Source organism: Microcaecilia unicolor, chromosome 3 (genome assembly GCF_901765095.1).
Source record: "Microcaecilia unicolor chromosome 3, aMicUni1.1, whole genome shotgun sequence".
NCBI lineage: Eukaryota > Metazoa > Chordata > Amphibia > Gymnophiona > Siphonopidae > Microcaecilia > Microcaecilia unicolor.
The window spans coordinates 529,558,303-529,576,748 of NC_044033.1; the positions used below are offsets into that span (position 1 = coordinate 529,558,303).

Here is an 18,446-nt window from a genome sequence, read left to right on the forward strand (position 1 = left end):
GACCAGTACCAACTAGACCATCAAGGTGTCCTTATTTTCATTTTATTTTAATTTAACTTTTAAGTAGGAGGGGTTCCTCCAACTTAGTCCCATCTGAAAGGAATCCTGGTTGGCTGTAAATGGTTATGGCTGGTGGCAATTATGGTTCAGATTACAGGCTGGTGGATTGGATGGAGTATGTCTCATTGCCATGGGCTGCTCTTATAGTGCCCTCTGTAACTGCTTAATGGACATCACTATAAAACTGAGAGGAGGAGGGGAGACGGGGAGAGGGGAAAGAGGAGGGGAAGGAAAGGGACAGAAAAAGAATAATAAAAGGCCTAGATAAAAAGGTGCAGCTTTGAGAAGAAATTAGCGTTGGAAGCAAAAATACATAGTAAAAACTTTTTTAGATACATTAAAAGCAGGAAACCGGCCAAAGAGTCGGTTGGGCCGCTGGACGAAAATGGTGTTAAAGGGGCGATCAAGGAGGACAAAGCCGTAGCGGAGAAATTAAATGAATTCTTTGCTTCGGTCTTCACCGAGGAGGATTTGGGGGGACACCGGTGCCGGAAAGAATATTTGAAGCGGGGGAGTCGGAGAAACTAAACAAATTCTCTGTAACCTTGGAGGATGTAATGGGTCAGTTCAGCAAGCTGAAGAGTAGTAAATCACCGGGACCTGATGGTATTCATCCCAGAGTATTAATAGAACTAAAAAATGAACTTGCGGAGCTACTGTTAGAAATATGCAATCTGTCCCTAAAATCGAGTGTAATACCGGAAGACTGGAGGGTAGCCAATGTTACTCCGATTTTTAAGAAAGGTTCCAGAGGAGATCCGGGAAATTATAGACCGGTGAGTCTGACGTCGGTGCCGGGCAAGATGGTGGAGGCTATTATTAAGAATAAAATTGCAGAGCATATACAAAAACATGGACTGATGAGACAAAGTCAGCACGGATTTAGTGAAGGGAAGTCTTGCCTCACCAATCTAATGCATTTTTTTGAGGGGGTAAGCAAACATGTGGACAATGGGGAGCCGGTTGATATTGTATATCTGGATTTTCAGAAGGCGTTTGACAAAGTGCCGCACGAAAGACTCCTGAAGAAATTGCAGAGTCATGGAATCGGAGGTAGGGTATTATTATGGATTAAGAACTGGTTGAAAGATAGGAAGCAGAGAGTAGGATTGCGTGGCCAGTATTCTCAGTGGAGGAGGGTAGTTAGTGGGGTCCCGCAGGGGTCTGTGCTGGGTCCGTTGCTTTTTAATGTATTTATAAATGACCTAGAGATGGGAATAACTAGTGAGGTAATTAAATTCGCCGATGACACAAAATTATTCAGGGTCGTCAAGTCGCAGGAGGAATGTGAACGATTACAGGAGGACCTTGCGAGACTGGGAGAATGGGCGTGCAAGTGGCAGATGAAGTTCAATATTGACAAGTGCAAAGTGATGCATGTGGGTAAGAGGAACCCGAATTATAGCTACGTCTTGCAAGGTTCCGCGTTAGGAGTTACGGATCAAGAAAGGGATCTGGGTGTCGTCGTCGATGATACGCTGAAACCTTCTGCTCAGTGTGCTGCTGCGGCTAGGAAAGCGAATAGAATGTTGGGTGTTATTTGGAAGGGTATGGAGTCCAGGTGTGCGGATGTTATAATGCCGTTGTATCGCTCCATGGTGCGACCGCACCTGGAGTATTGTGTTCAGTACTGGTCTCCGTATCTCAAAAAAGATATAGTAGAATTGGAAAAGGTACAGCGAAGGGCGACGAAAATGATAGTGGGGATGGGACGACTTTCCTATGAAGAGAGGCTGAGAAGGCTAGGGCTTTTCAGCTTGGAGAAGAGACGGCTGAGGGGAGATATGATAGAAGTGTATAAAATAATGAGTGGAATGGATCGGGTGGATGTGAAGCGACTGTTCACGCTATCCAAAAATACTAGGACTAGAGGGCATGAGTTGAAGCTACAGTGTGGTAAATTTAAAACGAATCGGAGAAAATTTTTCTTCACCCAACGTGTAATTAGACTCTGGAATTCATTGCCGGAGAACGTGGTACGGGCGGTTAGCTTGACGGAGTTTAAAAAGGGGTTAGATAGATTCCTAAAGGACAAGTCCATAGACCGCTATTAAATGGACTTGGAAAAATTCCGCATTTTTAGGTATAACTTGTCTGGAATGTTTTTACGTTTGGGGAGCGTGCCAGGTGCCCTTGACCTGGATTGGCCACTGTCGGTGACAGGATGCTGGGCTAGATGGACCTTTGGTCTTTCCCAGTATGGCACTACTTATGTACTTATGTACTTATAAAGTTCAGATAAATGGTGCAAACGTTCTGGCATCTAATTTTACAAAACAAGGCCAATAGCAGAAAATGCAGCCTCCTCCGTAATAGCAAAATGAGCTTCAGAATATACATATTACAATGTATATAAAACAAAATCAGTAAGATCAGCTCATGAAACTCAAAGAATAAAACAGCATTTCCAAACCCTGCCAACACATAACTCAATCTCAATTAAGTCTCTCTCCAAAATCAAACCTGTCTGGACATACTGAATGCAAAAGAGATGCCATCTGCTACTAGTTAATACGCATTTAGCTGTGGCATTTTCCTGTATTAAACAAAAATACACAACATAAAAAGGTGGGTGCATTTTCCAAATGTCTTTAATCCACTAAAAGCACAAGGCTAAAACTTTTGCAATCCAAGCTGTGCAAAGTGCATTCACCTTCAAGGACATGTGGCTTGGGAAAAAATATTGGAAACAGCATTTTAGATAGGAACTTGGCATGGGTGCACAAAACCACCCTATTATTGAAAACGTATGTACGGTAAATCAGTCACTCAAGCCTGGAGCTGACTGACTCTACTCATTATAGGCCAGGTACCTCAGCTCACAGATGTGTAGGCAGATAAAGACCATATAACCTACCCATGCCCTCTATTCCCCCTATCAATCCCTTAGAGATCCTATGTACTTGTCCCAAGCTTTCTTTAATTCAGATACTGTTTTTGTTTCTACCACTTACTAATAGTATTTTATATTATTTATATAGCACTACTAGATGTACATAGTGCTGTGGAAAAATTAGGGCTTACCTGATCATTTTCTTTCCTTTAGTATCCAGGGACTGGTGGGTTGTATCCGTCTACCAGCAGGTGGAGATAGAGAACACTGAAAAAAGGCAGTGACCCAGAGAACCCAGGTCCTTCCCTCTTTAGTTTATCATTCATGCCAAAGCAGAGAAAAGCACATAGCATCCAAACTTCACTGAAGAAAATCCTGGAGGAGGACTGCGAGGGACTGGCAAAAGTACACCTGAGAATAGAATGCATATAGCACCGTTCACGGAAGAGAGTGTGTATCAACAACTTGGAAAGCTAAAGGTGGACAAAGCCATGGGACCGGACGGGACGGGATCCACCCCAGAATATTGAGGGAACTCAGAGAGGTTCTGGCGGGTCCTCTTAAAGATTTGTTTAATAAATCCTTGGAGACGGGAGAGGTTCCGAGGGACTGGAGAACGGCGGAGGTGGCCCTCTTCACAAAAGTGGTGATAGGGAAGAAGCTGGAAACTACAGGCCGGTAAGCCTCACTTCGGTTATTGGAAAAGTAATGGAAGCGATGCTGAAGGAAAGGATAGTGAATTTCCTGGAAGCCAATAAGTTGCAAGATCCGAGACAACATGGTTTTACCAGAGGGAAATCGTGCCAAACGAATCTCATTGAATTCTTTGATTGGGTAAATGGAGAATTGAATCATCGACGTGCTATAGACGTAATCTACTTAGATTTTAGCAAAGCTTTTGACACGTTTCCCCACAGGAGGCTCTTAAATAAACTAGATGGGCTGAAGATAGGTCCCGAAGTGGTGAACTGGATTAGGAACTGGTTGACGGACAGACAACAGAGGGTGGTGGTAAATGGAGTTCGCTCGGAGGAGGGAAAGGTGGGTAGTAGAGTGCCTCACGGATCGGTGCTGGGGCCGATTCTGTTCAATATATTTGTGAGTGACATTGCCGAAGGGTTAGAAGGTAAAGTTGGCCTATTTGCGGATGATACTAAGATTTGCAACAGAGTGGACACCCGGGAGGGAGTGGAAAGCATGAAAAGGGATCTGAGGAAGCTAGAAGAATGGTCTAAGGTTTGGCAATTAAAATTCAATGCGAAGAAATGCAAAGTGATGCATTTAGGGAGTAGAAACCCACAAGAGACTTATGTGTTAGGCGGTGAGAGTCTGATAGGTACTGAGGGGGAGAGGGATCTTGGAGTTATAGTATCCGAGGATTTGAAGGTGATGAAACAGTGTGACAAGGCGGTGGCCATAGCGAGAAGGTTGCTAGGCTGTATACGGTCTGTGCCAGAGCCGGTGGTTGGGAGGAGGGGCTGGTGGTTGGGAGGTGGGGGATAGTGCTGGGCAGACTTATACGGTCTGTGCCCTGAAGAGCACAGGTACAAATCAAAGTAGGGTATACACAAAAAGCAGCAAATACGAGTTATCTTGTTGGGCAGACTGGATGGACCATGCAGGTCTTTTTCTGCCGTCATCTACTATGTTACTATGTATAGAGAGAGGTGTGATCAGCAGAAGAAAGGAAGTGTTAATGCCCCTGTACAAGTCGTTGGTGAGGCCCCACCTGGAGTATTGTGTTCAGTTTTGGAGGCCATACCTTGCGAAGGATGTTAAAAAAATGGAAGCGGTGCAAAGAAAAGCTACGAGAATGGTATGGGATTTGCGTTCCAAGACGTATGAGCAGAGACTTGCTGACCTGAACATGCATACCCTGGAGGAAAGGAGGAACAGGGGTGATATGATACAGACGTTCAAATACTTGAAAGGTATTAATCCGCAAAAAAATCTTTTCCAGAGATGGGAAGGCGGTAGAAAGAGAGGACATGAAATGAGATTGAAGGGGGGCAGACTCAAAAAAGATGTCAGGAAGTATTATTTCACGGAGAGGGTGGTGGATGCTTGGAATGCCCTCCCGCGGGAGGTGGTGGAGATGAAAACGGTAACAGAATTCAAACATGCGTGGGATATGCATAAAGGAATCCTATGCAGTAGGAATGGATCCTCAGAAGCTTAGCCAAAATTGGGAGGCGGAGCAGGTGGGGAAGAGAGGTTGGTGGTTGGGAGGCGAGGATAGTGGAGGGCAGACTTATACGGTCTGTGCCAGAGCCAGTGATGGGAGCCGGGACTGGTGGTTGGGAGGCAGGAAATACTGCTGGGCAGACTTGTACGGTCTGTGCCCTGAAAAAGGCAGGTACAAATCAAGGTAAGGTATACACATATGAGTTTATCTTGTTGGGCAGACTGGATGGACCATGCAGGTCTTTTTCTGCCGTCATCTACTATGTTACTATGAGGCATATTTTCAAAGCACTTAGCCTTCCAAAGTTCCATAGAAACCTATGGAACTTTGGAAGGCTAAGTGCTTTGAAAATATGCCTCTAAGTTACTCACAACCAAACACTCACTGAAGCACAGTGAATAAAACTGCAACGCATAAAACATGGAACTCTTCTCTTTCTAAGCTTCTGAACAAAATATACACAGCATGAAACCAGGGAGGGATCCTAGATTCATCTGCTGCGACTAAAGGGAAAGGGAAATGGGTCTCGATATTCCGCCTTTCTGTGGTATTTTGCAACTACATTCAAAGTGGTTTACATATATACAGATACTTATTTTTTGTACCTAGAGCAATGGAGGGTTAAGTGACTTGCCCACAGTCACAAGGAGCTGCAGTGGGAATCGAACCCCGTTCCCCAAGATCAAAGTCCGCTGCACTAACCACTAGGCTACTCCTCCAGGAAAGAAAATTATCAGATAAGCCCTAATTTTTCCTTCCTTAGCTTCAGCAGCAGATGAATCCAGGAACTGGTGGGATGTACCCAAGCAATCCCTAAACCGGGTGGGAAGCCACCGCTCTTCGTGAGAGGACTGCTGCCCCAAACTAGCATCATTACAGGCTCCCACATCGAACCTATAATGCTTCATAAACGATAGGTGAGAATCCCAAGTAGCCGCCCAGCAGATTTCCAGGACTGAAAACAGAAGTTTCTGCCCAGGAAGAGACCTGTGCCCGCGTGGAACGCATACTTCTGGAGGAGACTTCCCTGCCAGGATATAAGCAGAGATAATCGCTTCCCTAAGCCAGCAAGCAATGGTGGCCTTGGACACCAGAAAACCTTTCCGCAGACCCGTCAAAAGAACAAAAAGGTGATCTGAACACCAATAATCGTTCCACATCTGCAAATACTGCAACAGAACGCGCCTAACATCCAAATAACGCAGATGCCGGAAGGATTCCAGGCAGTCTTCCCTCCGGAAGGTAGGAGGAAACAGAGGCTGGTTGATATGAAATGCTGAAACCACTTTAGGCAGGAACGACGGAACCATCCGTATGCATAGGCAGTCGGTGGCCCAACTGTTTGGGGAGGCTAAAGGGAGTGAGGTTAGGGGTGGAGCTTACATCCATAATTGTCTGACAACACACAGAAAAAAATAAGTAAAATACAAGTACCACTCTAATTAGTAAGATGGAAGGTTAGCAAGTGAAAGTTCTCTTGCAGTGTATTCGGTATATAAATTTGTCATGGTGGAGAAGAAGAGACTGCATCCCAAGGAAGGGCTGCTGCTGCTGGTTATTGACAAGTAATGCTTCTATGTGCGTGTAAAAATGGATTTATATATCATAAATGACATATATTTTAAACTCAATTATTGCAAGCACTTAACCAACACTAAACATCTATGGAACAATTCAACACCAGATCCTCCAAAATATTCTAAAACCAAACTATGTCTGGTGTTATGACAAACTAAAATTAAATTAAAGTGTTGATGTTTGTCACCTCAATAAGGCCAACAATCCCTCAACTGCAAAACACTATGCACAAACTTGTGCACACACACTCAGAACCTTACTATACCATAAATATTACACTGGGCAGAACCTAATACACCAATATACCACCCATACGGAAAATGCAGATCGTCAACAATATGAAACAAGGGATCATATCAGAATTCTCATGTCATGTACAGCCACAAAACATCCTTTTAGGGTGGAAATTCACAATGAGCTCCATTTATTAACGACCAGATAGAGATAACAGTTTTCAAATTTCAATTTGGCACAGTATAAGTCATCACAAACAAAATATAGGAAAACCAAAAGCATTAGGGGCTTATAGACCATTTAGTTATGTTTAAACAAAAGAGATCTGCATGAAACAAAATATTTATTTTTTTATTTTGACTTAAACCTTCAGAGTCAGCAGCACCTACCTCTCCTGAAATCCAACGTGCGCTACGTGCCACATTTCCTCTTCTTTAATTATTATGGTCTGGGAAGGAAGTGGGAACACTGAACACCTCAGACAACCACTGTAACCAGGGCCTTGAGCATTGAGCCTTCCCTTCCCTACTTTGACGGCCCCTCCCGTGCGGAACAGGAAGTTGCATCACCCTTTCTTAGGGAACGCTGACTGGCTGAGAGCCTGCACATCACGAATATCCTTCCCACCCAATTCGTCAGATTCACGTCAGTCAACCCTTATCAGAGAAAAAAATAGGGAAACAAGGATGAAGTAATAAAGTGAGGGTAGAAGACAGCCCAAGATTGCATTGTGGACTTCAGAAATACTGGGAGTACGGGAAAGACTGGAACCAGGTTGCTCGGAAGCTTTGCACTTCAAAGATTTTTCAAAGATCTAATTTCTCTTTTTAAACGGTTCCAATCAACACAATGAACCCCTGAATTTTAAGCAAATTTTGCCCAACCCCAGTGGCACCGCCAAGGCTTCACCTATCCATCTCACGCCCCTTCCCCGCGATGCATGTGTAAGGGGTTAGCGGCTGCGTAATTACCTCCCTGGCCTCAGCACATCCAGGCTTTGTATTTCCACTCCCACCTTCCATGATCCCCCCCTCTCCCAGCAATCTGGCCTCAGCTCAGGAGGTGATGGTGAGCCTGAGCCGGCTGGCAGCACTCAGAGCACTGCAGAGAGGAAGGACGCGGACGGGTCGACTGTAGAAGAATGGAATAAAGAAAGACGGCATGATGAGACTGCTGCGGGCGGCTGGGGAGGCTTAGCCTCCCCAAGCCTCTTATACCGGGCGCCTATGTCCGTATGGTAACCCCAGACTCAGAAAACTGCAAAAAAGGATCCCGACATGAGAGGGCCTGAAGCTCAGACACTGTACGCACCAACGCCATGGCTACCAAAAACACTGTCTTAAGAGTTAGATCTTTAGGAGAGGCTAGCCGAATCGGTTCAAACGGCGCCCCATGCAAGGCCCGCAGTACCAGCCCCAAACTCCATGAAGGGCACGGACTACGCCACGAAGGACGAAGGTGTAAGGCTCCCCGTAAAAAAACGTCCCCCATTCCGATGAACAGCCAACGACGAACCTGCCACCCACCCCCAAAAACATGCTAGTGCAGCCACTTGAACCCGCATGGAATTGTAAGCAAGCCCTTTCTTCAAACCTTCCTGCAAGAACGCCAGCATTTGAGACACAGACGCCGGAAAAGCTGACCAAGAATGGTCTGCGCACCACGCCTCAAAAGTCCGCCACACTTGTGCATAAGCCGTAATCGTAGACCACTTACATGCGCGCAGCAACATAGCAATGATGTCGTCAGAATAACCTTTCCTCCTCAATTTTGCCCTTTCAAGAGCCAGGCCGTAAGACCAAAGCGGCAAGGATCTTTCATAACTACCGGACCCTGATGAAGTAGGTTTGACAGTGGAAAAAGACTGAAGGGGGACTCCACTAGTAACTGAACCAAATCCGCACACCAAGGACGTCACGGCCAGTCAAAATCACCCAACCTGGGTGGCGTCAAACTCGATGAAGAACCAGACCTATCAAAGGCCACGAAGGAAACATGTAGAGAAGCGGGGACAAGGGCCACTGCTGCGCTAGAGCGTCCAACCCTGCGGAGCCGGGTTCCCTTCGTCTGCTGAAGAACCGTTTCACTTTCTGGATGCCATGAGGTCGATCCGAGGAGTGCCCCATTTGAGACAAATCTGATGAAACACCTCCATCGCCAGTTCCCATTCTGCTGGATCGAGAGAATGGTGACTGAGAAAATCAGCCTATACATTGCTGACCCCTGCAATGTGCACTGCTGACATGAACAGAAGATGTTGCTCTGCCCAGGACAGAATGGCTGCCACCTCTGCATCCAAGTGACGGTTTTGAGTGCAGCCTTGCCGGTTGATATAGGCCACTGCTGTCGTATTGTCCGACAGCACCCGCACAGCGTGGCCCTCTAGAATTGCCTGTAACACAAGAAAAGCTTGCCGCACAGCTCAACTCCAAACGGTTGATGGACCAACTAGAATCCAGCACCATCCAAAGGCCCTGAGAACAGTGGTGAAGGCAGTGCGCCCCCCAACCCGACAGACTGGCATCAGTGGTCACCAGAATCCATTGTGGAGTAGCAAGTGGCATCCTCCGCCGCAGATTGGTTTGGGTTAGCCACCAAGCCATGCTGCTCCTGGCCTGCAGCTTCCAAGGAAGAAGCTTCTGATAGTCCTGAGACATTGGAGACCATCAACTGAGCAGGGCACGTTGAAGGGGCCTCATGTGAAATCTCACCCAAGGTACACTCTTCCAAGGTGGCTACCATCAATCCGAGCACCTGAACATAATCCCAAGCCCGGGGGCAAGGTAGCCCGACCAAACGGCGAATATGAACCTTCAACTTGCACCACCTGTCTTCGGGAAGAAAAACGCAGTCCAGTGCTGTGTTGAAGGACACTCCCAAATATTCGAGTGACTGCGAGGGGATCAGCCGATTCTTGGTGAAATTGACGACCCAACCGAGGGCATGAAGAAGCTCAATAACCCGGGCTATGGCCCACCGGCTCTCCTGTTCGGAGTCCGGCAGGATTAGCCAATCGTCCAAATACGGATGGACTTTGATTCCCTGTTTCCACAAAAACGCAGCCACCACCACCATCAACTTCGAAAAGGTGCACAGAGCTGTGGCCAGCCCAAACGGCAGAGCCTGAAACTGAAAATGCTGTCCTAAAATTGTGAAGCGTAGGAAACAGTGATGAGGAGGCCAAATTGGAATATGCAAATATGCCTCTTTGAGGTCCAGTGAAGTAAGAAACTCCCACGGCTGCACCGCTGCGATCACTGAACGCAGAGTTTCCATGCGGAAATGCCTCATTCTCAAGCACTCGTTTACTTTGCGCAAGTCGAGTACCATTCTGAAAGATCCTCCTTTTTGAGGCACCACAAAATAAATGGAGTAATAGCCTGCACCTCGCTCTGCCTGTGAAACGGGCACTACCGCTCCCAACTGCATCAGGTTTACCAACGTTTCACGCAACACCACCCGCTTGGCTGCCATGACACAACGGGATTCCAAAAAGGCGTCGCCAACTGCAGTCGCAAACTCCAGCTTGTACCCTGTTCTTACCACGTCGAGAACCCATTGGTCCATGGTGATTTGGGCCCACTCTTCGAAATAGAGAGACAAACGACCCCCTATGCTTGGTATTGAAGAGTGGACCGGTACACCATCATTGTGGAGCCCGGCCATGGGCCTCCCTGCTTCTGGGTCGCGGAAGCAGATATTTTGTCCGAACTAAAGGAAGAGTGCTGTTGAAATTTGGAGCGCTGAAAGGAACCCAAAACACGTCTAGACCGGTATCGACGTGTGTCCCGAAAACTTGGTTTCGAAGAGGAACTCCTGAAAGCTGTCCATGCTCGATCTTCAGGCAGCCGCTGAGATTTGGAATCCCCCAAATCTCTCACCAGCTTCTCCAAATCTTCACCAAATAAAAGCTTTCCCCTAAAAGGTAACTTGGAACTTGGTAAGGCATTGTTTAGAAGCCATATCCACTGACCAATGATGCAACCATAGAAAGTGTCTCACTGTCACCGCCAACGACATCTGTATGGTGAAGGCCCTCACCAAGTCATACAGGGCATCAGCCAAGAAAGCCAGACCAGACTCCATGTGAGGTACCACCTCAGCCAAAGCGTCCGTGGAATCCATAATGGATTGCACTGCCTGCTGCAGCCAGGCCACAGAAACTCTGGCCGCATACGAACTACAGATAGAAGCTTGCAGGGCGAGGGCTGACACTTTGAAAGAATGCTTCAAGGAGGCTTCCAACTGACGGTCCTGTATGTCCTTCAAAGCCACCCCTCCTTCCACCAGGAGTGTGGTCTTCTTAGTGACAGCCGTCATTAGCGCATCTACTCGCAGAAAGGAAAACAGATAAAGATTAGGCTCCCCCACTAAGTAGAGCTGGGACATAGCCCGAGAAACTTTAAGGGCTCCGTCCACTGTGCTGTAATGAGGTCCTGAATAGCCTCAAGAACGAGAAAAGCCCGGGAAGGATTTCTAGTGCTGGCCATCTTAATGTTAACCGACGAGGCCACCGCCCCCTCCGGGTCTTCAATATTTAGAGCCTGTAAGGCGTCTGTAATAAGCGAGGAAAGCTTTTCCCTATGAAAAATCTGAACCGCAGATTTGTCATCCTGCAGAATCTCTCCTTCTTCCAGGTCCTCCACCCCGACGGCCTGGAGGAACCTTCCGCACCCCCACCAAGGGACTGAGAAGGAGAACGGGCTCTCATGGAGTCTGTCGCCAAAATAGAGTGCATCTGCCTACGCTTCAGCGCAGGAGCCTCTCCCGCGAGGATAAGACCTCATCATCAAGAGCAGGACAGTCAAGGGCTGCAGGAACAGCAGACTTGAAAGGCAGTTGTACTGCCACGGGGGAGGCTTGTCTCATTAAAAATGCCTGATGCATTAATAAAATGAATTCAGGGGAAAACAGATTCCCCTGCTCCCCCACACCAGGAACAGTGGCAGCTACCGCCCCTCAAAGATCCCTAGGCATAACCACCCCCTCAGTTAAAGGGACCGCTGTTCACCCGCAAAGCTTCGCCAGAGGGACCGCATGGTCGTTCTGCTCCGATGTGTCCAAGATGGCGCCTGCACCAAGAGCGGGTGCATGGGAAAATTCAGCCTCTGCAGCCAACGCAACCCAAGCTCAACTGGACAGACCAGGAGCCTACTCCTTCCCCACAGAATCCAGGAGCTGTGAAGATCCGTCTAACACCTGCTGGAGATAAAGATAAACTAAAGAGGGAAGGACCTGGGTTCTCTGGGTCACTGCCTTCTTTCAGTGTTCTCTATCTCCACCTGCTAGTAGACGGATACAACCCACCAGTCCCTGGATTCATCTGCTGCTGAAGCTAAGGAAACACATTATATGCAGGTACTTACTCTGTCCCTAGAGGGCTCACAATCTAAGTCTTTGTGCCTGGGGAAATAGAGAGTTAAGTGACTTGCCCAAGGTCACAAGGAGCTGCAGTGGGAATTGAACCCAGGTTGAAAGGATCAAAGCCTGTTGCACTATCCATTAGGCTAGTCCTCCACTTCCACTGGGAGATCGCTTCACGAATTCACCACCCTTTCCTTGAAGAAGTATTTGCTCAGGTTACTTCCAAGTCAATCCCCTTTCACCTTCATCCTATGCCCCCTCATTCCAGAGCGTTTATGCCATGGAGGTATATGTCTCTAGCCTATCTCCCCTCTCCTGTCTTTCTTACAAAGAATACATATTGAGATCCTTATTTCAAGCTCTTTTTTTATTGAACAAAGTAACAATTCCACAAAAAAAAGTGCATGAACAATTCAAACCAAGAAAAGGAAAAACCCTGTATTCCATTTCAGATACTCTAAGAAAAGAACATCACATTCAGTAGTTATTCCTACATCCCTCCACCGTCACTTCTCTCCAATCTGTTTCCCCACCCCCAGCCCCAAGGACAGCAACAGCATGGATTTAAATAGACCTAGCTACTATCAAGTTTTAACAATTTTATTGATGATCATTCCCATACAGTGCAAGATACATAAGCCATATTCAGGATATCAGGAAACAGATGAACTTATAATCATAACATAAGTGGTAATCATCATTTTTTGTGTAGTTCCCCTCCCCCCTTTAACTCCCCCCTTATTCCCCCCTATCCATACCTCTGTAGACCTAGCTACTATTAATAGGGTTACACAGCCAACCCAATAAGGATTTCACTTCTTACTCTCATAGGTCTCATAGGTAATGATTAAACGTGTATCTCCCAAATTGACAAGAACAAATTTCCTTCTTCAAAAGGACAGAGGAGCATCTCTACTTTCCAATGTCATAAGTTCATACTACTACTACTTAACATTTCTAAAGCGCTGTACAATTTAACATAAAGGACAGTCCCTGCTCAAAGAGCTTACAATCTAAAGGACAAGTGAACAGTCAGTCCAATAGGGGCAGTCTGGATTTCCTGAAAGGTCATCACTCCATCCTGTTGCCTCTGCTACACCCTGAAAATCATACAACTTATTTCTCAAAGCCAAGTAGAACGTGGATCTGATCCTACCCAGCACTGCATTATCCAATTTTGCAATAACATAGGTTTTGACTAGGAACAATTGCTCTCTTTTAATACATATTGAGATCTTTAAGTCCGTTCCCATATATTTTACTAGTAAAACAGGCCCGTTTCTGACAAATTAAACTGGCGCTAGCAAGGTTTTCCTTGGAGTGTGTATGTTTGAGACAGTATGTGTCAGAGTGACTGTGTGAGAGAGAGTGAATGTGCGAGAGTGTGTGTGTGACAGAGAGGGATTGAGACTGGGTGCGAGTGTGTCTGTGACAGAGTGTGTGTGTGAGAGTAAGAGTGTGTGCCAGGGGCCCTCGCCCCTTCCTCCCAGTTCCAGTGTCACCCCTTCCTCCGTGTGCCAGGGTCGTCGTCACCCCCCCCCTCCCTCCTTCCGATTTCCAGGGTCGTCTCCCCGCTTTTTTGTTTGTTTCCTAGTTTTTGTACAGGTGGTGCATTCCCTCCCTCCTCTCCTCAATATCTCTTTCAGTAACCAGAAAAAAAAAAAAAAAAAAGTTCAAAGCACAATTCACTGCTACTAATGTCGTTTCAGAATCAAAGCTCTATATCCTACCACCAACAATAGACAATATTCTACCTTTGAACTCTACTATGTAACATGGGACAACACCCTGCAGGTGCAAGTCAAACACACTGGATGCTTTCATGCAAGAACTACAACAAATATGAAAAAGAAAGGAATTATAAGACAATAGAGTAAGAAAACCCACACAAAAACAAACAGAGTCATGTTTAACTACATCTGTACACATCTTCAAAGCAATAAAGGTGGCTATGTCTGTCAAACAGTACAGCAACAGTTCCAGTAAAAATTAGCCCTGTACATTGCACACAAGTGCTCAGAAACTCCCTGCTGCTTCTGCTTAGTTCACCTAGATTTTCTTTCGCTACTTTGGCTTCTCCTCAGATCATCTAGAATATGAATCTCTGGATCATGTTGCTTCCTTTCTGTATCATATCACTAGACATTGGGACACTTATAACCCACTCATCTCCTTTACATAAACAACAAAAAAATCTTGAGCTCTACATTTCATGTTCTCTGCAAAATACATTTTACTCCAAATATGGAGTAGTTCTATTCTAAGACACAGAGCAATTACACATAGGTGCAAGGAAGGTTTCATTGAGCTCCATGTATTAAGCTTTTATTTATACAAACATTAGATATTATTATTTTTTTTATTACCAGTAAGAGACTTCAAGCAAATTAATCTCAAAATATGCTGTGTTCCTTTTGACCTGTAGGCTTGTCATAAGCTTCAAATTTATATTTAGGTTCAACAAATACATTATCTTGGGATAAATACCAGAAGTATGTAAATTCACATACTGTATATACAATACCAAACAAGATGTCTAGCTAAATAAAAAAAAAATTGGATATAACACAAAATCCAATACAGGGAGCATTCACATATGTGAATACTTTAATGCAAAGTCTGGTTAAAAGCATGCTACCTATCGCGGATGATCTGAACAGGTTTTGGTATGTTGCATATACGTATTATATAATATATATACAGCACAATAAACAGTGGATCCAGAGAACATACAGAAAATATTAAATTATATGCCATTCTACAATTCATTGTTCATTTATACCAAATGTACACTATTTTATATGTACTGTTCTGTATTTCAAAAATATACAGAATAAGCAAAGAAAAACATAACTGTCGTGCAATTTTTCTGACTTCTTTAAGTTGCTTGCACCTCAGGGGAGCAGTCATGATTAGAAAGGAACCAGGGCTCTCACACAGAAGACTGGAATTTTTCATTCAGATTATGCTATCTTTTGTAAAAAAAAGAAGATGAGGAAGAGACAGAATGTGCAAAACAGAACAAAAAAATAAATACATAAATAAAGCTTGGTTTTTCACCAAGTATTCCCTGATGTGAACTGATCAATTTGCCGGCATCAGTGAGTTAGGCTATTAAACATTTGAAGGGGAAATTACCCTGCAGAAGATTCAAATTTGATTCCCAGGCTCGGATCTTCTGTTGCTCTGGTGAAAAGGAGCAGGGAGGTTTCTGGCCTTTGAGTAGGGTGATGGCTGATAAAGAGGCTCTACCAAAACCCTCATCCACACGCTTGTCACCTCTCGTTTAGACTACTGCAATCTGCTTCTTGCTGGCCTCCCACTTAGTCACCTCTCCCCTCTCCAGTCGGTTCAAAACTCTGCTGCCCGTCTCATCTTCCGCCAGGGTCGCTTTACTCATACTACCCCTCTCCTCAAGACCCTTCACTGGCTCCCTATCCGTTTTCGCATCCTGTTCAAACTTCTTGTACTAACCTATAAATGTACTCACTCTGCTGCTCCCCAGTATCTCTCCACACTCGTCCTTCCCTACACCCCTTCCCGTGCACTCCGCTCCATGGATAAATCCTTCTTATCTGTTCCCTTCTCCACTACTGCCAACTCCAGACTTCGCGCCTTCTGTCTCGCTGCACCCTACGCTTGGAATAAACTTCCTGAGCCCCTACGTCTTGCCCCATCCTTGGCCACCTTTAAATCTAGACTGAAAGCCCACCTCTTTAACATTGCTTTTGACTCGTAACCACTCGCCTCCACCTACCCTCCTCTCCTCCTTCCTGTACACATTAATTGATTTGATTTGCTTACTTTATTTTTTGTCTATTAGATTGTAAGCTCTTTGAGCAGGGACTGTCTTTCTTCTATGTTTGTGCAGCGCTGCGTATGCCTTGTAGCGCTATAGAAATGCTAAATAGTAGTAGTAGTAGGCTCAAAACTGTTTGGCTCAATACAGAGCCAACCTATACGCACCTCTACCCCAGCCCAGGATGGGCACCGCATAGGCCCAACTGAAGTATGTTTCGTTTTAGTTGGTTTACTATTTACTACTATACTGCCCATCGACATGCACATGTGAGCAATGTGTGTATGACTGGAGGAAGGGGGGGGGGGAGATACTACAGGAGGCATAATCCCAAAATAGTGTGGGGGGGAAAAAAAAGGTTCATGGCACCAGATCCCAGAAACATGTGAACATATGTGCTGAGTCACATGGAAGTCCATGAAACCCAGCGTCCTCTGTCTTGACAGTTGCCAGTCTGGGTCATAAGTGCCCAGCAGATCTCAAGAGGGACATCTAGGATGGAATTAATGAGCAAAAATAAACAGCTGTTGGGGGAGGGCTTAGTAAAGATGTGAGGTTTTAAGCTAATCAGAACTGGCTTGTTTAAATTTCTATAGTGTTCATCATGGTCTTTATGTAACACGAATTGTCATGTACTTAACTAACATTTCTAAAGCGCTACTAGGGTTACGCAGCGCTGTACAATTCAAGCATAGAAGGACAGTCCCTGCTCAAAGAGCTTACAATCTAATAGATAAGAGTGAGACAAATATAGGACAATCAAGCCATTGTGACATCACTGATGAGGTTGGCTCTTAGGCATTGGTGGAATGAGGCATTATGACATCACAATCTCAGCTCTGGATACCAGAGACTGAAACTCTTCACACTAAGGGGGGAAGTGGGCCAAGTATAGGACAGTCGAGCCATTGTGACATCACTGATGAGGTTGGCTCTTAGGCATTGGTGGAATGAGGCATTATGACATCACAATCTCAGCTCTGGATACCAGAGACTGAAACTCTTCACACTAAGGGGGGAAGTGGGCCAAGTATAGGACAGTCAAATATCATTGTGACATCACTGATTAGGTTGGCTCTTAGGCATTGGTGGAATCAGGCATTATGACATCACAATCTCAGCTCTGGTTAAATCACTGCTATATGTAATACTACTACTACTATTTAACATTTCTAGAGCGCTACTAGGGTTACGCAGCGCTGTACAATTTAACAAAGAGAGACAGTCCCTGCTCAAAGAGCTTACAATCTAAAAGACAAGTGAACAATCTAGAGGACGAGTGAACAGTTAATCTGATAGGGTGGATAGATTGGGGTATTTTATATTTCTCGAGCGGTTAAGCGCCGAAGGCAGCATTGAAGAGGTGAGTTTTAAGTACTTATCTATTATATACCAATTATGATACATTGAGCCTGCAAAAAGGTGGGAAATAAATAAATAAAAACTGACACAAGGCTCTCATCATTGTATTAGTACAATCCCTATGATTTGCTTATTGTTCTTTGGGTTAGTAGAAATGACTGTCATTCATTGTAAAACGGCTCTTTTATTGATTGCAAAACCTGCTTTTGATGTTTATTCATCACGATTTCATTTACCAATAACTGGACTAAGAAGAGCGAAGCAAAAGCAAATGACTAAGGAATGAAGGAGAGGAGGAGACGGGGCTAAAGGTCTCTGGCTTCACTTTTCTCATTACTGCAAAGCTCTCGGTGCAAAACGAGACCCCGCAAGGTGCCACGAACGACCCCCGGGACATTTATCATACAGACCCTCTGCCCCCGAGAGCTGAGGTCACGCCGCAGCCCCCACCTTGGAGATCTCTCTCAGCACAATGTCGCCGCCACCTACCCCGGTTGGAGCCGCTCTCCGCCCTCTCCTCCTTCTCCTCACGCCGGCAGCGCCGTTTGCCCGGCTCTCCGCGCGCTCCTTTCCCAACACGCGCGCACGCCCGCGCTCGTTGCCCGGGTCACCGGCTGTAAGCGTTACTCGCTCCTTCTTCGCGCGCGCACCACAACAATAACATACATGGACTGGAAAAGCCCGGCGAGCAGGGGGGGGGGACATGATCTTCTGCAATTAGGTGTTTTCTTTTTTAACTTCTGCCTCGCACGGTTCGACGCCGCCACGTCTTTTTCTAATCAAGCCGGGTACTTTTTATTCGGAAGTCTCCCCTTCCCCCCCTCCCTAAATTGCACGGTTAGTTCAGGTCTCCCCCATGAATACATAGTGGTACGGTCCGCCCGGCCGCATTTATTTATTTATATGCTCAGCACGAGCTCAGCGTTTTCTGACGTGTGACGTCTGTACGTACGCTGGCTTTTTTTTTTTTTTTTGCAAAGCACAGCAGAGAAGGGGGGCGGGGTTGGGGGGGTTGTGCGTTTACCTGCGGT

The 18,446-nt window shown here is 45.8% G+C and overlaps 1 protein-coding gene across 1 annotated transcript in view; it reads right to left on the reverse strand.

Moving 5' to 3' along the window:
* WASF1 (WASP family member 1) overlaps positions 1–18,035 on the reverse strand; it is a 576,737-nt gene extending 558,702 nt beyond the window's left edge. The window contains exon 1 of the mRNA XM_030199198.1: positions 17,905–18,035. The gene's annotated coding sequence lies outside the window, so the exon portion shown is untranslated. The remainder of the gene's footprint in view (positions 1–17,904) is intronic.
* Between the last annotated feature and the right edge of the window lie 411 nt (positions 18,036–18,446).